The 22,868-nt window shown below is 42.9% G+C and overlaps 1 long non-coding RNA gene across 2 annotated transcripts; it reads left to right on the top strand.

Annotated features, from left to right (window-relative positions):
• Positions 1-62: 62 nt before the first annotated feature.
• On the top strand, positions 63-9,687 carry LOC141572055 (uncharacterized). 2 transcript variants are annotated; one of them, XR_012497084.1, is made up of 3 exons: positions 63-612; positions 1,050-1,243; positions 6,339-9,687. It is a non-coding gene; the product is annotated as an uncharacterized LOC141572055 (long non-coding RNA). The 2 variants fall into 2 exon arrangements; XR_012497085.1 differs by lacking the exon at positions 6,339-9,687 and adding an exon at positions 4,076-5,029.
• The last annotated feature ends 13,181 nt before the right edge of the window (positions 9,688-22,868 follow it).

Here is a 22,868-nt window from a genome sequence, read left to right as displayed (position 1 = left end):
CCTGGCCAATGGGAGACGGAGGGCGGGCGATGGGGCGGGACTTGTCTCTCGCCCCTTTTTTTCTTTTTTCTTTCTTTTTTTTTTTTTTTTTCTTCTTTCTAATAAAATGAGCAGAAGAGAAGGTGGGGAGCGGCCGGCTTCTGGCGACGCCGCGGCCCGGGCTCCAGCGATCGCTCTGGGAGACGGCCGGGCGTCGGGCTGGGCTCCCCAAGCCGGGGGCGCGTCTTTGTGCGGGGCCGGGACCGCGGTGCGCACCCAGCAGGTCCCGCTGGCAGGATGGGCCTGAGTCCAGTTGCTCCTGTTATTACCAGGGTCACAATTTGCCTTTTCAGCCACTTAAGACGCGGGTTCATATCCCTCGGGGGACATAGAGTGAGCTCGAACGATTGGCTTAAGGACTCTCTAAATTCTGATGAGCATTAACGTTTTCAAAGTAAGTCCTTGGCAGAAGATTAAGAAAAAGAAAAAGAAATTTGGCGGATCGTGCTGCTTTTTTGACAAGAATAAGAAGAAAAGCCCGAAAAGTCTCATCAAGGTATAAAGAAGGAACTATGGCCACTGACAGAGAGGGGATTTTAGAAAGAGTGAGAGCAGTGTACCCAACTCTATACCGTAAGTCTGGGGGAAAATAAAATCTAAATATCATCTTTTTTCTTTGGAAAACAGTATTCTGTCCCACTTCCCCAAAGGCTGATAAATCACAGGGTCTAGGACGCTGTCAGGAGAGTGAAGGGCAGGCCAAATTCTCATTCTGTCTAATGTAGAAGATTGAGGGGTTTGGACATTTTAATTATGATTAGCAGTGTTTGAAATTCGTATCGTTTTATTGAGTTCTTTCACAGACCCTGGCATGAATCCAGGGGGATCATCAACCTATTGTTTGTTAATACACTGTAAATCCTTATTGGTGTCTGTACACCATACACTTGTCCTGAAGGACTTCAGATCTGTATATAGTAGAATAATTAAGGGATAGAACATAGTGCAAAATCATTCACTCATCTATTTCAAATAAAGTGATCGTTTTTCTCTTTGGAATATCTATTCAGATTATGATTACCACATCCAACGGCTTCTTTTAGGAATAATCGGAACTAGCAGATATTATTGAACTGTGACCCAAGAGATGGGGCTTTGCCATTACCGTTCTGAGTAACTTGAAGCAAGAAAAATCCTGTCTGCTGCCATTCCTTCAGCTATGAAATGGGAAAACTGGTCATCATCACCTTCTATATCTCCTAAGGTGAGAACTGAATTTTACAACGTACTAATAGATATGGATGGAGCTATTTGACATCAGTTTGGAAATAATGAGGAATAAAGTGTATTAGTTCCATGGCTTGAGTTTTCATCAAAGTCTACACCTACAGGAGCACTTTTTCTAATCAAGTTCAGCCTGTGCTGGCCCAATGGACACCACCTCCAAGATGATACATCTGGATCCTGCACCACCGTTCAGCAGTGAAGACAGGTGCTCTCCAGATCAAGAAACTACATTTACTGTAGTATTAGGGATTGACATCATTTTCACTTATTTATAACAATGTAGATTTGGAAGTCTCAAAATTCCACATTAGTTATAAAGCATAGTGGTATGATACCATATCGGGCCACAAAATTAGCAAACTAGACCTGTTTAACATTAACAATCCCATGCAAGAATTGTGGTCCAGTCATAAAGCCAGAGAATATAGCCTTCCTTCCAAGTATCTGCAAGGCTGATAAGGAAATAACAATACATCTTAATAAGAACAACTGTTAAATCATTGATTGAAACCTTCTTAAGTCCCAAGCGCCAGGTGAAGCATGTTGCATTGCTTCTTAGCCCCTTTAGTCCTGGCTACAGCTCATGAAGTTTATTATTAGTATCTCCATTTTAAAGATCAAGAAACTGGGCTTAGAGAAGTTAAATAACTTATTCAAGGTGAAAGAGGTCACTGGGTTGTTTTCCCACCATAAAATTAGAAAAAGTTTCCTATTTTCTTTTCAGGAAGCTTTAGAAAATGGGGATTACTTTGGTTACTGAATCTGAAAACATCAAGAAGGACTTTTATTAGTTATTTTATGTATCTTACTACCGGTAGAAATGATTTTATTTTGTATACAGAGATCACATCAGAAATGTAATACCATTATTTAAAAGAAGCCCGAAGGAAGGAAGGATTATTTAATAACTGATGTTGTGACAACCAGATAGCTACATAGGAAAACAAAAGCAATGCAGAAAAAACAAATTTTTAATTAGATTCCTAGTATTCCTAAACTCCTCTCCCCAGAATACTGATGGATATTTTTAAATATAAAAAATGAAACCACTATTTCTTAGGTTTAATTTACTGATGTTTATTTTATTATTGTCCTCTAGAACCTATATATAGATTATGCTTATTCTTTTGTATATATCAGATATTTTAGGGTTTTTTAAATGAAACCATAAAAGTATTAAAGGAATACTAAAACTTTTTCAAATCATAGATTAAGGAAGTTCTTTCTAAACATGACGGGAAACCCAGAAGCCATAACGGAAAAACACCAATAAAATTTCCTGTGTAAATATTTTACCTCTCTATAAGGCATAAAAAAAAACACCAAAGCAATGCCACAAACGAGCAGAGGGAAAATATTTTCAACACCTACAATAAAGGGCTAACTTCCTTAATACAGAGAGCTCTTACAAGTTTGTAAGAAAAAATGTCAATAGAAAAATGGACAAAATATATGAATGAAAATTCACAGACAAGAATGTGTTTAAAAATAACACGTGTAGGGGGGTTCACACAGTGTGATGGATATAAATGATAAACGTCTAAGTTTTGCTTTGTCTTGTGCACCTGAAACTAATTTAAAAAATAAATAAATAAATAAAAATTAAAAAAAAAAAAAATAACACGTGTACGGGTGCCTGGATGGCTCAGTTGGTTAGAGCCTGAGCTCTGAGCAGCGGGGTTGCTGGTTCGATTCCCACATGGGCCAGTGAGCTGCGCCCTCCACAACTAGACTGAAGACAACAACTTGAGCTGAACTGCTGCTGAGCTCCTGGTGGGTATCTGGATGGCTCGGTTGGTTAGAGCTCGAGCTCTTAACAAGGTTGCAGGGTTCAGTTCCCACATGGGATGGTAGGCTGTGCCCCCTACAACTAAAGATTGAAAACGGCGACTGGACTTGGAGCTGAGCTGCGCCCTCCACAACTAGATTGAAGGACACCAACTTAGAGCTGAATGGTCCCTAGAGAAACACACTGTTCCCCACTTAAAAATATATATATCAATAAATAAAAAATAATAATAATTCTTTAAAAAAATAGTTTTAAAAAATGACTAGAAACATATCCACCAGGAAAATTTTTGCAGTAAGTTCACTGGGCATGGTAAGGAGGGAGACTTACTGTAGTTGACTGTTCTGTTTGATTTTTTTCTTTTCATATCAAGCATGTATAATTTTTATAATTAAGAAAATGGCATTCAAGTTCTTTGAACATATGGCTGGCGACTGGTTTTCATAACTCACCAGAAGTACTCAAGCTTTAGAACAAGTAAATTATTTTCCTCTAAAAATGCCTTGAGCAGAACTGGGGTGCTTTCTTAATACTGATAACAGACTGATGCTTGTTTCTCAGCAGTGTCTTGGAAATCACCTTCCAAGGTTACGTAGTGCAAATACAAGCCAATAATGAGCTTCTTCTACCTTCCACTGTACTTTCTCAGGTTGAGCAAGAGCGATGCTAGCTACTCCCTTCCCACAGCGGTATTTCTGCAGGCACTCGCTGCTCACCTTACATGTACCTGCAGTGGGTTTTCACTTTATAATTTGTTGTAAGTCAGAATTGCTCCTGCTCCAGTCTTTTCCCTCAGGCCAAGTAAGTACCCCCTGGTAGTCTTTCAAAGTCCCTGCACTGAAATGGAATAGAGAATGGGTGATTACTGGGTTCACCGCAGGAGGCACAGGTCATGCATGCAAACACATACAAAAGTGAAACAGCTATTCCCCAAAAAAGGATCCAAAATTGGAAACCTTTTTCCTTTGTTTCAACATCGCTAATTGTGGATAGCAATTAAGGTTCTCTATTCCATTCTAGACTCTGATGAATTTTCTTTCAACCAAAGCAGAAGTGGGTCTATTTACCAACAAGAGAGATCTCAGGAAAACGCTGCGCCACTGAACCACGTGGGATCCAGCACAGCGATGCTCTTCGCTGAGTCTCGCGTGGCCAGCCAATGCCACAGCATGCTGTCCAAAGACACGAGGACGCCTTCTGGATGAGATCTAAACCCAACATCTGACTTCTGACCACTTGCGGTTACTGGAAAGTCCCACTGGGCTTTGGGAAAGAATTAAGGGGCGGAGATGCTGATTTTCATCGTCCTGGCCCAATTCCAAGTTTGATCATTAGCCGTCTTCCTCCTTTGTCTGCCATCTCATTGAGATGTGCTATTCCACTGTCCTTGTTATAAACAGCTATCCACTGTTAACTGAGCGAGCCAAAGAGCCAGCACATTCGACTGTGAGGAAGCTGCATTTCCAGATACACACTTCCTCCACACCTATTGGTAAATTACTTACCGTGTTTCCCTGAAAATAAGACCTAGCTGGACCACCAGCTCTAATGTGTTTTTTGGAGCAAAAATTAATATAAGAGTCAGTCATATATTATATCATACCCTGTCTTGTATTATATAAGACCCGGTCTTATATTAATTTTTGCTCCAAAAGATGCATTAGAGCTGATGGTCTGGCTAGGTCTTATTTTCGGGGAAGCACAATTGGTTTACCTTAGAAGAAAGGTGTGGTTTTCTAGGGAAAATAGAGGCATAATTATGGGGAGTTAAAAATTATCCACAAACCCTATTTTGTCTAAATGGTGAACAAAGAAGATTGACATTGATGACAAAGGGGCCCTCGGAAGGAGGGTCCAGAGGAAATGTTTTTTATTCTAACATTTTACATGGGGAATCCAGAATTTAATCTTATAACATTGATGTGGCAGGTGCTATTTGCCACCAAAATTCATGTCTTCAGAACAAGGCATATATGTAAACAGAGCAAGTAACTAACCCAGAAGAAACAAAAAAATTGACCCTCTGCCATTCAAGCTTCAGTGTCTTGTTGGACGTGTCTGGGGCACTCACTTTAATACCTCCCTCCTTTCCATTCAACACTTACGCATTTAAATTTCAAAATATCCATACTCCCAGTCCTCTCAACCCCAAATGTCTCCTCCTAATACAACTTCCAGAATAAATTCTGCTGTTATTTTTTTTTTAATCTTAAAAAGAGCATTTTAACTTGGAAGCATGCAAAGTGTCCTTCAATAAGTGACTGGATAAACTGTAGCACATCCACTCTCGGGAATGTTATCCAGCACTAACAAGAAAGGAACTGGCAAGCCATGAAAAGGCATGGAAGAACCTTGAAGCCATCACGAAATGAAAGAAACCAATCTGAGAAAGGCTGGATATACACTGTACGATTCCAACTACATGACATTCTGGAACTGCAAAACTATGTCTGAAAAAGACAGTCTGGAAAAGAAACTAGAAAGATCAGTGGTTGCCAGGGATGGGATGCAGGATGAATTGGTGGAACACAGAGGGGTTTTAGGGCCATGAAACTATTCTATATGGTGCTATAAGGGTTGATACATCTGTTAAAACCCACAGAATTTATAACACACAGAGTGAACCCTAATGTAAACTAAGAACTTTAGTTAGTAATAATATATCAATATTGGTTCATCAATTATAACAAATGACACACACTAATGCAAGACATTAATAACATAGGAAACTCAGGTCGAGGTGAAGGGATCTAGAGGAACTCTACTTGCCGTTCAATTTTCCTGTGAACCTAAAACTGCTCTAAAAAATAAAGTCTATTAATTTTTTTTTTTTTTGAGAAGGGGAACAGGACTTTATTAGGGAACAGTGTGTACTTCCATGACTTTTTTTTTTTTTTCTAAGTCAAGTTGTTGTCCTTTCAATCTTAGTTGTGGAGGGTGCGGTTCAGCTTCAAGTTGTTGTTCTTTCAGTCTTACTTGTGGAGGGTGCAGCTCAGCTCCAGGTCCAGTTGCCGTTACTAGTTGCAGGGGGCGCAGCCCACCATCCCTTGTGGGAGTTGAACCGGCAACCTTGTGGTTGAGAGTCCACTGGTCCATGTGGGAATCGAACCGCAGCCTTCGGAGTTAGGAGCACGGAGCTCCAACCGCCTGAGCCACCGGGTTGGCCCCCAAGTCTATTAATTTTTTAAAAAGAACATTTTAGTTCTGTTCTTTATGTTGTAAGAAATGGAGACTCACTCAACATCTCAAGTAACAGGAGATTCCTGTGACAATGTTCCTATAGGGAAGACCAGGCAAAGCTGAACCACGTGACAGAAGAAAAAGAAGGGACTAGAAGGGGCCAGAGGAAGGTCAAGACCCCCAGCTCTCTCCACCAGTAACATCACCGGCCCACTATTACCCGTCCCACCAGCTGGCCTCTTCATCCTTGACCACGTTGCTTTTCTTCAAAGGGTCTGCTTTCTCCTAATCCAACTCCCTCATAATCTCGGCTTGTGTGTGGCCTCCCACAGTTTCTCTGGTTTTTCTGTAGCCTATGATTTAACAGCTACAGCTGCTTCTGCTGACTGCGCCATGACTTCAGCATTTCCTACTTAAAATTCCTGAGAGGGAGAATCCTCATTGGTCCCGTTCATCACTATGCGCTGGACTCTGTCCTGGCCCCTGGGGCCCTGTGGGGTGCAAGCAGCAGCGGGGGGCAAAGGATGTTCTATGATGCAAAACCCCAGTGCTCAGGGAAGCTGCTGCTTCCCTGGCAGGGCCTCCTCCCTTTAGGGCCATTGGGCATGCTGGCATTCTTTCTTTCTTTTTCTTTTTTTAATATTTTTTGTTGTTGTTGCTTTAAAAGAAATTTTTTTTAATTGGGGAATATTGGGGAACAGTGTGTTTGTCCAGGGCCCATCAGCTCCAAGTCATTGCCCTTCAATCTAGTTGTGGGGGGCACAGCTCAGCTCCAAGTTCAGTCACCATTTTCAATATTAGTTGCAAGGGACGCAGCCCACCACCCCATGTGGGAATTGAACTGGCAACCTTGTTGTTGAGAACTCACGCTCTAACCAACTGAGCCATCCAGCCACCCCATGCTGGCATTCTTTTTTGTTGTTGTTGTTGTTGTTTGGGGTTTTTTAAAAGATTTTATTGGGGAAGGGGGACAGGACTTTATTGGGGAACAGTGTGTACTTCCAGGCCTTTTTTCCAAGTTGTTATCCTTTCAATCTCAATTATGGAGGGTGCTGTTCAGCTTCAAGTTGTTGTTCTTTCAGTCTTAGTTGTGGAGGGCACAGCTCAGCTCCAGGTCCAGTAGCGTTGCTAGTTGCAGGGGGCACAGCCCACCATCCCTTGCGGGAGTCGAACCGGCAACCTTGTGGTTGAGAGGACACGCTCCAACCAACTGAGCCATCCGGGAGCTCAGCGGCAGCTCAGCTCAAGGTGCCGTGTTCAATTTTAGTTGCAGGGGGCGCTGCCCACCATCCCTTGTGGGACTCGAGGAGTTGAACCAGCAACCTTGTGGTTGAGAGCCCACTGGCCCATGTGGGAATCGAACCGGCAGCCTTCGGAGTTAGAAGCATAGAGCTCTAACTGCCTGAGCCACCGGGCCAGCTCCCCCATGCTGGCATTCTTGATGTGCCTAACACAGATGGCACTTTGGAAATGGCTTGTGTCAAAAAAAAAAAAAAAAAAAAAAAAGACAAGAGTGAAATTGAACTTTAGCAACTAAGTATTTCAATTCATTTTTTAGTAGTTACTTTTACAAGGGACATTTGGCCTCTTAGAAGACCCCAAAAAAGCAGACCACAAGTTACAAAACGTTCACATTCTCTTGACCAATAAAATTTCTGTAAGAATGATCCCTGAGACACCTGCCTCCAAAAGGCCTTCCAACCAACCTCCAGAAGAGTCCTATGACCTTCAAACTAACAGCAAATTCTTACTACACTGACGGAGAGGAGAGAAAGACATGAGAAACTATGATGGATCTTCACTTCACACCAAAGCACTTCCTACCCCATTCAGCCTAGTAATAGGTGACTAGTTTTAATCCCAGAGTGAAAGAAATAGTCTCAGCACAAGCTCTGAACAACAGGGTTGCCAGTTCAATTCCCACATGGACCAGTGAGCTGTGCCCTCCACAACTAGATTGAAGGACAACATCTTGGAGCTGACGGGCCCTGGAGAAACACACTGTTCCCCAATATTCCCCAATAATATTTAAGAAAAAAAAAGAAAAAAGAAAAAAAAGAAAGAGTCTATAGTGAGCCAGGGAGAGGTGACAAAGTGACTTTCTCCCAGGACAGAAAAACTTTAGGTGAGTTGATTACCATAAATAAAGGAAATGAATTTCAGTCTCTATAATTAAGAATAAAATAGAAGAACAAAGAAACCATAGTGAAAGCAACAGGCTCATAGATCATGGCCAGAAGATGTAAAAATATACAAACTAACCAATCCACAGGTCAAGATACGATGAGAGACAAAACCTAAGTCATAGTTACCCATTGTGTGTTACAAAATCTCGCATGTCAATTATACCTCAATAAAAAAATTTTAATTTTACAGAATTTTTTTTTAAAGATTTTATTGGGGAAGGGGAACAGGACTTTATTGGGGGAACAGTGTGTACTTCCAGAATTTTTTTCCAAGTCAAGCTGTTGTCCTTTCAATCTTAGCTGTGGAGGGCACAGCTCAGCTCCAGGTCCAGTTGCCGTTGCTAGTTGCAGGGGGTACAGCCCACCATCCCTTGCTGGAGTCGAACCAGCAACCTTGTGGTTGAGAGGACGTGCTCCAACCAACTGAGCCATCTGGGAGCTCAGTGGCAGCTCAGCTCAAGGTGCCTTGTTCAATCTTCAGTTGCAGGGGGCAGAGCCCACCATCCCTTGTGGGACTCGAGGAATCGAACTGGCAACCTTGTAGTTGAGAGCCCACTGGCCCATGTGGGAATCGAACCGGCAGCCTTTGGAGTTAGGAGCATGGAGCTCCAACCGCCTGAGCCATCGGGCCGGCCCTACAGAATTTTTTTAAAAACTACTTTTAGGTACCAATGATAATATATTAATGAAAATGCACTCCAAACCCAATGTAGAAACCCAAAAGTACAGGTTAAAGACACAAATGTGAAATGCAACACTGAAGATATTTTAGAATAAGAGATACGAGAAGTTGTTGAACAAGACCCAAAAAGCACAAACTGTTCAAAGACACATTTGACTAAAATAATGTTGAAGACTTCTTACAATATATCAAATAAGTGCAAGCCACAAATTGGGAAAAGATCATTGTCATTTTCATAACCAGGAAAGGATTAATGATCAGAATGTATAAAGGAAGCTTAAAAATCTGTGGAAAAGAAAAATAACCCAATAGAAAAGCGGGTAGAGGGCAGAAACAGGCCATGCACAGAAGGATCTGCATGTCCAGTAAACAAAAAGATGCTCACTCTTTCATGATTTAATTCTTGACAGTTTCAATGTGTGTGTGTATGTGTGTGTGTGTGTGATAGTGGTAAAATACCCATAACATAAAATTTACCATCTTAACCATTTTTAAGTGCCCAGCTCAGTAGTGTTAAGTATATTTGTCTTGTTGAGCAACCAATCTGCAGAACTCTTCATCTTGCAAAACTATATCCACTAAACAACTCATTCTCACCCCTCCCCCTTCCCCCGGCAACTACTATGCTCCTTTCTGTTTCTATGGCTTTGACCCTAGATACCTCATATATGTGAAATCATGCCATCTTTGTCTTTTTGTGACTGGCTTATTTCACTTAACATAATGTCCTTATAATAATTTGCTATGGCTGTCATAACAAAATACCACAGACTGGATGGTAATAACAGAAATCTATATTCTCACAGTTCTGGAAGCTGGAAGTCCAGGATCAGGTGCCAACAGGGTTAGTTTTTCCAGAGGGCTCTCTCCTTGGCTTGAAGATGGCTATCTTCTCATCGTGGCCTCACATGGCCTTTTCTCTGTGTGTGTGTATCCCTGGTGTCTCTTCCTTTTCTTATAAGGACACCAGTCCTGTTGGATTAGGGCCCATTTTCGTGATGTCAGTTAACTTTAATCACTTTCTAAAGGTCCTTTCTCTAAATTTAGTCACATTGGGGGTTAGGGCTTCAACACATGAATTTTGGGGGAACACAATTCATTTTTTAACAGCCCTCAAAGTTCATCCATGTTGGCATGTATCAGAATCTCTTTCCTTTTTAAGTGTATGTAGTATTCCATTGTATGTATATACCACATTTTGTTTATCCATTCATCTGTCAATGGACATTGGGTTGCTTCCAATTTTTAGCTATTGTGAATAATGCTGCTATGAACATATTATAAAAATACCTCTTTGAGACCCTGCTTTCAATTCTTTTGGGCATATACCCAGAAGTGGAATTGCTGGGTCATATAGTAGTTCTCTTTTCTTAATTATTTGAGGAACAACCAGAGCAGCTGCACCATTTTACATTTCCACCAACAGTGCACAAGGGTTCCCATTTCTCCACATTCTCAGCAATACTTGGTTTGTTTGTTTGTTTGTTTGTTTGTTTGTTTTATAGCTGTCATCCTAATGGGTTTGATATGATATCAACAACTTAGCTTTTTGAACTTGAAATTCTCTCCTCCAATGATCCTAGTCTCTACCTTTACCCCAAATTTTGTATTTCCCAAACCTGCCACCCCTGCCTAATTTCAGCGTCAGGCATCCCATCCTCCAAGCACCTCCTTCTAGCTATTTTTTCATTCCTCCATTATCCCGATTCCAATAACACTTTGACCCCAGCAGAATATCTAATTCCACCTTTTCACTTTTAAGGACCGTGCAGGTCCTTAAAGTCAGAGGGAATCACCCCTTTGTGAATCGACAGAGACGAAGCTAAAGAGACAAACAGTCTATGCTCACTTGCCCATTGCTTTTGCTTTAGCACATTTTAAACTGCTTGAATTAATATGGCAGAACAAAAAATAACTACTTAGCTTGACATCACTTAAATACGTCAAATCAATTTCTGTTTTCTCATGTAAAATAAGTGTTTTGTCTTATAATGTGTACATTCATTAATGTTAATACAGATTAAAACAGACAAGAAAATATTAAGTATGTGAAGCTTCAGGCATTGTTTCCTTCTCTCCTCCCCAGACTCTGTTGGAGACCATCGCTCTAGTCCTTGATCTTTTCTCTACCTGCACTCAGTCCCTCATTGATTTCATTCACTGTCATGGCTTTAAAGACCATCCAATTGCTGATAATTCTCAATGTACGTCTCCAACCCACACCTCTCTCCTGAATGCCAGATTCATATAGCCAATGGCCAATTCAACGTCTCCACTTGACTAATAGGTATGTCAAATTCAATATGCCCAAAATAAACACCTGCACCACCTCAGGTCATCCCCATCTCAGCCAATGGCAACTCCGTCGTTCTAGTTGCTCAGATGAAAACCATTAAGTCTCTCACAACCACATTCAATCCATCAGAAGAATCTCATTGGCCCTACCTTCAAACCGTGCCCAGAAGCTGACTGCCTCTCACCACCTGCACCACCACCACCCTCGTCCACGTCACTATCATCTCTTCCCTGGATTATTGCAGTAGTCTCCTAACTGCTGGCCTCTCTGCTTCTACCCTTGTCCCCGCAGGGTGGTCTCTTCTCAACACGGCAGGCAGTAACCCTTTTAAAGTATGGGTTAGATTATGTCACTCTTCAGTTCAAAACTGGGTAATGACTCAACATCAGTCCAGATGACCCACGTTATCTTGCGATGACAAATAACCCCAACATTTCAGAGTTAAAATGGCGATCGTTTCTTTTCTGTGTGCTACGTCCCTCTCAGGCAGGCAGTGGGGCCCTGCTCATCCCCACCATTGCTCAGGGACGTGGGCTCTCAGCACAGGGTATCATCTTGAGTGTTTCTGGTCACCTTGGCAGAGGAGTAGAAAGCTCTAGAATATTTATCCCTGATAATTAAATGCTCCTAAAGTGAATTCTCAAAATTCAGTGACTGGAACTTGTCACATGGCCTGATACATTCCTAAGAAAGCCAAAAAGTGCAATCCTCCTTGTGCTCAGAGGGCAGAGAGCCAGAAATATTTGGCGATCTGGACTCATGACCACCCCAGGCTTCCAGTGGTGCTCAAGATAAAAACAAAGTCCTTACAATGGCCCAGGAGCTCTGCATTAGTGGGCCTAACTCTCACCTCTCTGACCTCATCCCGTGCTCTTTCCCAGGTGCAGTCACACCTGCAAGCCTGTTCCTCTGCCTTTGTGGCTTGTTTCTCCAAACATCTGCATGATTAATTCCCTCACTTCCTACCCTGACCACTTTTTTAAAAATTGCCATCCACCCCTTCTCCATTTCCAGTCGTCAGCCCCAGCCCACTCTCCACACACACACACCTGAATGACAACTTCACAAGGGCAGGGAAGGCAGGTGCTTTTTCTGTCTTGTTCACTGATGTACCCCCACAAGCCCAGCTCTGGACCTGGCACAAAGTAGGGGCTTAGGAAGTACTGGTGGGATGAATGAACCTCACTAGCAGTCAGTAAGTGCAAACTAAACCCACAAAATACTGTTTCACAACCATGAGATGACGAGACGTACAAATCCGACAACAGCAAGCCCCAAAGAGGATCTAGGGAGATGGAATCTTCCTGCACTGCTGGAGAGAGTGCAAACTGGTACACCGCTTTGGAGAGCACTTTGGCACTCGGTAGTCAACAACGGTTTCAATTCAGCTGTGTCACGTCCCAGTACTCACCTTAGAGAAACTCTTCCACATGTGCCCAAGGAGACAGGCGCACAGATGTGCATAACAGCATTGCTTATAATAGAAAAACAATTGAAAACTGGAATTTCCATCAGCAGGGCAAGTGAGAAATCATTGTCATATGCAAGGGAATATAAAGCTGTTAAAATAAATTCAATTTACATGTGTTGACTTTCAGTCTGGCATGTAAGGAGCTTGGAAGATGCTTTCATTCACACAACCCCCCAAAAACCTGAACAAACTGAAAATCAATAACTATTCTTAGATCCATCAGAAAACTGAGGTCAAATTGCTGACCAAATTTTGGAGAGGCAGACAGGTAGGTACAGAGAATCACAACTTACCTAAGCTGAAACCTCCATGGGAACCAGTCCAGGGTGGGAAAACCTAAGCTGTAATCGATGAGTTGCTGGAGGCTCCATATGGACGAGTTTAGAGTTAAAAACCATAGGGGAACCCAGTCATCAGGAGGCCCCCACACTTCCATGAGTTTTACCTCCAGGATCTCTACTGGTTCTCACAGTAAAGATCTGAGAAAACTGCCATTGTGTTTCCAGCAGGGGAAGGAAAGGAGCATTTTGGAAATCGCCCAGCCCACTCTGCTCTTTTTAACAAGCCCTGCACTCAGGAGAAAGCCTAACTGACCTGGGGGAAGGGAAACACCCAGCTGCAGCCCCCTCTAGTTGTCCTGTCTCATCTAAAGGGGTGAGGTAACTGAGAAGCACTGGTGAAGTCACAGCCCATGGGCACTGGCTCACTAAAGAACTGAGACCTAATCATCCACACTACACATGTCATATTCTAACTGTAGATAATCAAAGGCAAAGAAAAATCTTGAAAGAAGCCAAAGGAAATAACTTAGCTATAACAGAGCAAAGGAAGAATCACATAGAACTTCTCTTTGGAATCTATACAGGCAAGAAGAGAATGGGGGCAGCCGGATGGCTCAGTTGGTTAGAGCGTGAGCTCTGAACAACAAGGTTGCCAGTTCGATTCCCACATGGGATAGTGGGCTGCGCTCCCTACAACTAAAGATTGAAATCGGCGACTGGACTTGGAGCTGAGCTGCACCCTCCACAACTAGATCGAAGGACAATGACTTGGAGCTGATGGGCCCTGGAGAAACACACTGTTCCCCAATATTCTCCAATAAAAAACAAAAAAGAAGAGAGTGGAGTGAAATATTTAAAGTGTTGAAAGAAAAAGCCCACCAACTTAGAATTCTGTATCCAGTGAAATTAAAAAAGTTATCCTTCATAAGTCTGGGAGGAATAAAGACTTTCTTAGACAAACAAATATTGAGCGAATGTGTTGCCAGTAGAGAGAGCTGCCCAGCATGACATGTTAAAAGAAATTCTCCAGAGGAAAAGAAAATGACATTGGTCGGAAACGCAGGTCTACAAAGAAAGCAAGGGCATTAAAGAAGGAATAGTGAAGGTAAAATAATTTACATGTAGTGATACCAAAATACATAAAATAAAAATTAAGGAGCATAGTGTTGAAGGAAAAAGCCAATTTTCAAAAAGACATTTCACGTAATGACACCATTTATATGAATTATAAAAGAATACTAAACCATGCTCTACATATTATAGAGAGAGATAATAAAAATATAAAAATATTCACTAAAAAAGAGTCAAACCAACTTCACCCTCTGGGGAGGGTGGCAGGAATGTGGCGTGAGAAGAATCATTCAGTTATATTTGTAATATATTATTTCTCTTTAAAATATTGGGAGCAAATATAAAAAAAAGAACATTTTCAAAATTGATTGCCTATTATCTTCCATTAAGGAAAAATTTTAAAGATTTTCAAGAAAACAAGTAGTTGTTTCAGCATCCTTATAATATTACAAAAAGCCACTTTCTCTTCTTCCCCATGTTTTTTAAGACAAATCTTGGACACTCAATTCACAAAGACATTGCCACCAGTCGAGAAAAGTTTAGCAGCCTCAGTGAAGTGATAAGGGCCCTTTACCCAGCAAACAAAAGGTTCCATGTGTTTTGCAGAGGATCTCATATGCTCAAAGCTGATTTTAATGGGATTTAAGATCCAGTTTAGGTAACAGCTCTTTGAAATGTACCCCTGCTCAGGGTGGACAAAGTTTTCATCTGCCTTCAGTCCCCATGGACAGGTTTCAGTATCAGTGCTACGAATCACACTGGATGTACTGTTGACAACCAATACCTTCAGTTTATGTCACTTTTTAAAACGCTGATATTTTGATCCCTTGAAGATAAACACCTACAAATCAATAAAATGGTATTCACGAAGGTAAACAAGATGATACAGCAATTAGTAACCGTACCATTTAGTCAAGTCTATTAATGTTCTAGTCTCAGACATGTAGGATGGTAAAACCATACAAATATCATTAAATGCCAGATAAGAAAACACGAAATTAACAGAAGCCAAGTATTTCAAATCCATTAAAATTTACCTTAGAATCTTACAATGTTTCATCAGGGTAGAACCCCCAAAATCACTTCGTCAGACTCTGGTTTCAGAATCTTAAATAGTTTTGGTGACTGTTCTGGGTTGAACTGTTCCCTCAAAAAAGATATGTTGAAGTCCTAACCCCTATTCCTGAGACTGACCATGTTTGGGAATAAGATCGTCGCAGAGGTCATTAGTCAGTCAAGGTGAGGTCAGCTGGAGGAGGATGGGCCCCTAATCCAACATGATTGATGTCCTCATAAGAAGATAAACATGCGAAGGCACAGAGATGCTGGGAGACTGCCATAGGAAGATGGGGACAGAGATCGGAGTGATGCGTCTACAAGTCAAGGAACAACAAGGATTGATGGCCGTCACCAGAAGCTAGGACAGAAGCATGGAACAGATTCTTTGTCAGAGCCTCAAAGGGAAACCAACCCTGCCAACACCTTAATTTGGGACTTCTGGCTTCCAGAACTGTGAGACAATAAATTCCTGTTGTTTTAAGCCACGCAGTTTGTGGTACTTTGTTACAGCAACCCGAGAAAACTAACACAGTGACCAACCTAAAGAGCTTTGGTTCATCGCAATATTTATCACGTCAGGTGTCTCTGAAACACAAGGATATACAAGTACGCATTCCATTAGCTCTCATCTCAGGTCACGTAGCCTCTGGAAAACTCCACTGTACACTGGTGACAGGAAGAGAGTGAAAAAGGCAAGTAACGGCTTAGTTTGTTGTGACAATAGTTTTGACCTCATGGACCTCAAAAAGAGGGTCCTGGACCTCACCTTGAGAACCGCAGACTCATCCAAATCCCTCCTTTTTGACCAATGAGGAAACTGAGACTCAGGGATGGGAAGTGGCCTCCCCTGGTCTTGGCCAAACTAGAGTCCCGGCCTCCTGGCTCCCTGTGGGGGATCCTAGAATCACAGAGCCACAGAACACATGTTTAGGGGCGGGACAAAGGTAAGGAACTAGTGTGAAACCCATTGGCTCAGACTAGACACTGCTCTGACTCCCGGGCATCATTAAGCCCTTTAAACTGGCTTGTGCGAAGCCCTCGTTTATTTTATAAATTGATTTAAAGGGTGTGGGCCATATTTTAAGAGACAGGAGTAAGCTTTTAGCCCCAACATCTCAGGGAACAACTGATTTTGATGCCAAGGACGCCAAGGGCGCCCGTGAACCCCTGAGATGGGACAAAGACAACGTGAGTGTTCATGCGTATGCGCGTGTGAGCACGCATGATTTGTAGAAGGGGGATCCCTAGTGCTCACAGGTGTTCAAAGGGGGTCCATGACTCAAAAGAAGATAACAAACCCTGGCAAGAGGGAAAGGTCAGCTCGGAATGCCGACCCGAGGCTCTCTCTCTGCCACGTATCAGCTGCTTCTCCCTTCTCTGCCCACAGCACAAGTCTGCACGGCTCCCCACGGAGGTGTGCGTGGGACCTCCCTCAGCCCTGAACCTTTTGCTTCGTTGCCTCATGCCATGACAAGAGATGTGCGTGAAACAGCCAAGTCACTGAAACATCATGTGAGGGACGACCGCCACTTGTGGGAGCCAACCAGAAGAATTCAGAGCTGAGGGGTGACAGGGAGCAGGGTCAGGGGGTACCAGGAGGTGGAGGACTCATCTGTCCTTTCTTCCCTCAGTTTGGCCCAAAAGGACCAAACGTTCATATAAACAAGAACCCTGTAACAATAACATTTAAATTTTTAAATATTTTAAGACTTGAACATGCACTGTATGGATTTTGATAGACTAAACTCAGCTCTAGGTAACTAAAGGAAGATTTTTCTAAAATAGAAAATAAACAGTAATATATATTATATCTATATATACACACATATATATATACATACACATACGTGTGTATGTATATATGTGTGTGTGTATATATATATATATATATATATATATATATATACACACACACACATACATATATATGCATATGTGTATATCTGAGAGAAATAAATCTGGTCTTTTTTCCTCCAACTAGCTGAACTTCAATTTCCTGATAACCAACTACTTCAGTTGTTTGTCTTTGCACGGTCATGTCCACTAATCAGCTGTACTCCCCAAATCACATTATTTTTGGAGGACTCAGCAGAGAAAATTAGCAGATTGATTTCTCATCTAAATACCCAAAGCACGCAGCATAAAAAACAATTTTAAAAAATTTCAATTGAACAAATGTTTGAAATAACTCATTGCTTATTTTTTGTATATTTTGTGGCACAACAGAAAGATGCCACAGCCATTTCTGGAAAAGCAGATTTATCTTCTAAGAAGCATTTCGGTTCAACTTCAAATACACCAATGCTGAAATCACTATGGCCAACCAAGGTCTTTCCTCTGAGAGGGATTGAATTGCATGGTCCCCCCACCCCGTCCCCACTTACGAGGTCAGATAATTAAGTTTGCGAAATCATCCTAGAAAGTGCTGTATACCTCATTGCTGAATATCACTATGGTCACCTTAGAAGTACTCCTCTTGTGAAGCTATGGACCAATGCCAGCGCCTAGTCCACCCTTCAAAGCAATTTTGGAACTCTTTTTCTGGAACGGCCATCAGAGGTGTCGTCATATTACCCTTAATGTCCTGAATGTCATCAAAATGTCTTCCTTTCAATATTTCCTTTATCTTTGGGTAAAGACAGAAGTCATGGGGGGCCAGGTGAGTAAGGAGGGTGTTCCAATACAGTTATTTGTTTACTGGCTAAAAACTCCCTCACAGACAGTGCCGTGTGAGCTGGTGCATTGTCGTGATGCAAGAGCCGTGAATTGCTGGCAAAAAGTTGAGGTCGTTTTTGTCTAACTTTTTCACGCAGCCTTTTTAGCACTTCCAAATAGTAAAGTTGGTTTACTGTTTGTCCAGCTGGTACAAATTCATAATGAGTAATCCCTCTGATATCAAAAAAAGGTTAGCAACATTGTTGCAACAAGTTCACAAACCTAACTGTCAGACGTCGTACGTGTTCATTTTATACCTGGCAGCAATAAAAGGTAGTTCATTCTTGGGTTTTATCTGGTAAAATACCACAGTTTAATTAAATGATTTTGGTTTAAGTCCAAAATAGTCTCTTCATGATGTCATAGAATTTATTGGTTTTCTGATGGGTGCCAAGTCTATTAAGACTGTACATTATGTTCATTATATATTATGGTCATCTCTGTTTCACAGTTCATTATTTAATAGTGCTTATCTAAAAGGTTAAAGTCTTTATGGGATCATTTGGCTCATTCTTAACTTGACTGATTTACAAATAATTTCACAAATATCTTTGGAGCACCATTAGTTGTCTGCAAAGATCTGACTCAGGACACGAATCTTCAGATTATTAAGGCTTCACTGCTTTAGCCAGAGACCCTTCAGCATTTCCTTATTCCAAATAATCACCACCTTGTCAAATAAAGGCAGTGTACATTCATAATGTGGGAAACTGATTTTTAAAAGTCATTTTCCCTTCATTATAAATCTCAGAAATCAGGAATCTAAGCTACATCTCCTTGTCATGAATGCATATTCATAAGAGCCTTCATATAAAAAAGAAAAGCTGAATGGAAAAAGAAAATGTTGAAAGATATTTTGCATAATAAAATATTTTGTTTCTAATGAAACCTATCAATAGCACAAGAATTTTGAAGGGATCGTGTACATGCAATAAATCATCGCAGAGGATAAAATGCATTGAATGTCTGTACTGTTCCCTACTGTTCCATGCACTGAGGTAATGTACTAGTGATTCACTAGCCAGATCATCAAGGTTCTGGCTGGTGGCCCCTTGTCAACCTGTCCCTTATAAAAGGAACATGAGTCAATTTTTGATGCTCATCAAAAGAGCTAAGTGATTCCTTCATTCATACCTTAATTCAAAATTCAAACCTTTTAATTCATTCACAAAGGCTAGCTAGAACATCAGAACTATCTACAGTAACAATAACTGGTCCATCACACAAGTATTTGTTCCCTTCCTATGTGAGAGATTGGCCCAGGGGCAGGGCATCCCTTTGTATGTAGGAGGGCCCTGGAAGCCCCCTGGTGCTCTGCATTTCACCAAGTGCACGGGCATTGCTTTGAGTCTGGTAAGTAAGCTGTGCTGCCTTTCTGACAACAGATTTCAGTGGGTCATGTTGAATTATTTCAGTCCAGCACTGCGATGACATGGATGCACGGCTGAATGGCTGATCAGTAATTATTAAGGCAGGGATTCGACCAGAAAGGGTCTTTCCAGGTAAAGACGTTGTCCTGCTGTGACTATCTGAGGGGGAGGGGAGAAATCAATGCAGAATCTTATTTCTCACCGTATACAAAATAAAATTTCTATTATTTAAAGAGTTAACTATAATAACTAAAAATATTTCAACTCAGGAGAAACTTAGGGGACTGCTTACCTTTTCAGTCTTCCAACCTCCAAATCCAAATATTGGATTGCCCCAGGCCCCACCTCAGCTTTCTCTTCTCTCTCTAAACTCATAACCAGGGTGCCGGATCTGTACTCACAACTTTAAATGAAACTGACACCAACTCCCAAATGCGTGTCTGCTGCTCAGACCCGTTCCCAGGACTCCAGACCCATAGACCGACACGCCTACGGGTAAGTCCAGTGGGCATCCTAAACTCACCAGGGCCCAAACCAAACTCCCGTTTTCCCTCCCTCCAACCAGCTCCTTCACTTGGGTTTCCTCGTCTCAGGTGATGGCAATTCATCCTTACAGTTGTTCCCGCCCTAAACTTCAGAACCACACTGGGTTCTCCTCTTTCACGTGCCCACATGCAGTCTATTGGCAAAGCCTACCTTCGAGAGAGATCCAGGCTCTGACCACTTCTGACCACCTCCAGCGCTTCTGCCCCGCTCCAGAGCGCTGTCCCCTCTCTTCTGGGTTATGGTACAAGCTTCCTCTGACAGTCTATTCTCACTAGAGCCACCAGGGTGAATGTTTTAAAACTTAAGTCAGATTTTGCCGTCCTCCCCTTCAACTACCCCACTAGCTCCCAATTCGTTCAGAGAAAACCCAGAGCCTTTGCCTGGGACCTACGAAGTCCCATGTGGCCTGGCCCTGCCTTTTCTCCTCCAACTCCATCCCCCACTCCTCTCATCCTGGCCCATTTTGTCCCCGTCACATGAGCTTCCTGCTAATCATTCACAGAAACCCAGCTGCCAGGTTTGGCACCCTGGGACGCTGGCATGTGTCATCCTCTGTTTGAAGGGCCATGTTGTGGGTTGAATTGTGTCCCCTCACAAAAGATACTATGTCTAAGTTCTTGTCTCAGTACCTTATTTGGAAATAGGGTTTTTGCAGACATCATCCAGTTAACATGAGGTCATACTGGATTGGGGGAGGGACTTAAATCCAATGACTGGTGTCCTTGTACGGAGAGAAATTCAGAGATGCAGAGAAGACACACAGGAAAGTAGGCTTTGTGGTGACAGAGGCAGAGATTGGGGTGACGCAGCCACAGCCAGGAACACCAAGGATGGCCAGCGACTGCCAGAAGCTAGAAGAGGCAGGAAGTCTCCTCCCCTAGAGCCTTCAGAGGGGTGCTACCCTCCCAACACCCTGATTTGGGACTTCCAGCCGCCAGAACCGGAAGACCATACATTTTTGTTGTTTTAAGCCACTTGTGGTCATTTGTTACAGCAGTCCCAGGAAACTCATACAGCACACCCCTTTTCCCCCACATCAGATGCTTCCAACTGTCACTTGCAAGAGGGTTTGGGGACAGGGATCCCAGAGCTAAACTGCTCTGATCCACAAAAACCTTCTTAGGTTGCCCCCAGCCCCATTTTTCCTCCCTGCCCCAGCCCAGGGGACTCTCCCAAGGGGCCAGGGGCAATCCTTCTTTCCCCATTCTCTTTCCAGTTCTCTCAGCATGTCATAAACGTTGCTCCACCCCTAGGCTTTTGCTGTTGATTCCCCAAAAGGGGGATACTGTTTCTTGACCTTTATATTCTTACCGTACCTCTCATTCTCTTGAAGCAATGTGGATGCCTCTTCCAGAGGGAGGAGTTGCAAAGGACGGGGGTAAAAGAAAAGCACAAATATTAACAGTTCAAGATTTTTCAAGTTGTCATCTTGCTCCATTAACCAATGGACAAGTCAGGTTTGCTGGCGTGCAGTACTAGAGAGAACGCGGACCCTAACCCATTTCTAACTAGTTCCCTCCTTTCTCCACTTTCAATTCCCTCACACAATCCTCCATGATAAAGCAGCAAAAATGGGAGGAATCAATTATACCCACGGGATAAGTAGGAACAGGTAATGGGCCTTCTGCCCTGCAAAGACCTGAACAAACGGAAGTCAGGCTTGCTGCCAGCAGGGGCCCAGGACATCACGGTCCCAGCTCTGACACTCACATGGTGGCATTTGCAGGTGGAGCTACTGCCTTGCACCCCCACCCCCCATCTGTGGGCTGATGACTCAGGTGGCAGAGGGTTGGTGGGAGGCAACAGATGGAAGATGGTTCCAAAGACCAACAGAGAGACAGAGGGCTTTCCCCTGAGGTGGGGGGGGGGGGGACATATTCCAGGAGCAGACACAGATTGCTCAGCAGAGCGAGTACCCTTTCAGTGACTAGAAACAAAGGGGTGGTCAGTTTTTTTCTTATTGAAAACTGGTTCCTATTACCATGCATTATACTATGAGTATACTTTGGTATAAAGTTCTGCAAGAAACCGGAACAAGCATAAAAGCAAAGAAACCCTCCTGTGAGTGTTGCCAAGAAAAGGGAGAGGTTGAGAACAGTCGCTGGGGGGACCCATGGCTTCATTCATAGCTGGAGGCAAACCAGTTGAAAGCCACTGGGAAACAGGAAAGATGGGTCATCCCTCCACCTTTGCTGGACCATGACAAAACCAGCCGGGGCACTGGCAGGGTTGTGATGGAGGAAGGTTACCCATAAACAGATCGGCTACTGGCTGTACACAGGCTAGCATCCAGCAGCGCACTCAGGGCTGCAGGGGAAAGTGGCCTCCTCGCAGAGCTATGCTTGGGGCCCCAGCTGTAGGTAATTCCCCGAAATTAATATGCCCCTTTGTCCACATGCTGCGAAAACATGTCAGGATCCCTTTGCTTAGGCCTTCCCAGCAAGAACAAATGGCCAGATGGAGCAGTCTGCACTCAGTCCTGACTGCTCCAAGACCCCAGAGTAAGAAATTGTGTTTTCAGCGAGGCTCAGAGATGTTAAGTGACCTGGCCAAAGTCACACAGCCAGAAGGAGAGAGGAGTCTCAGCTCTAAGAGTGAGCATGGATGTTTTTGCCTGCCTATCATCTATTCACCTTTTTTCTAGTGGCAGCAGCTGTTATTCCTTTGGGAAAAGCCCTATTCCCAGTTTCAGTCCATTGTTGGGTGTCACCAGAATCTGGGGGTGATCTTGTGACCCAGGCCTACCCATCAGTGATTTCATCTCCCTGGGCTACAATAATTGGTTCAAAGACAGGCGTGTGACCCAATTCAAGCCAATGAGAGCCAGGTTTAGGATTTTGGCTAGAACAGTTGGGAGAAAGAAAATGGGGCTACTGATCTGAACATAAAGGGAGGTGCCGCCAAACCTGGAGAGCCTGCCTGGGGTAAAAACCAGCACAGAGGACAGCAGAGTGGA

Source organism: Rhinolophus sinicus, linkage group LG06, assembly GCF_036562045.2.
Source record: "Rhinolophus sinicus isolate RSC01 linkage group LG06, ASM3656204v1, whole genome shotgun sequence".
In the NCBI taxonomy this organism is placed as follows: domain Eukaryota; kingdom Metazoa; phylum Chordata; class Mammalia; order Chiroptera; family Rhinolophidae; genus Rhinolophus; species Rhinolophus sinicus.
This window is presented reverse-complemented; position numbering and strand designations above follow the sequence as displayed.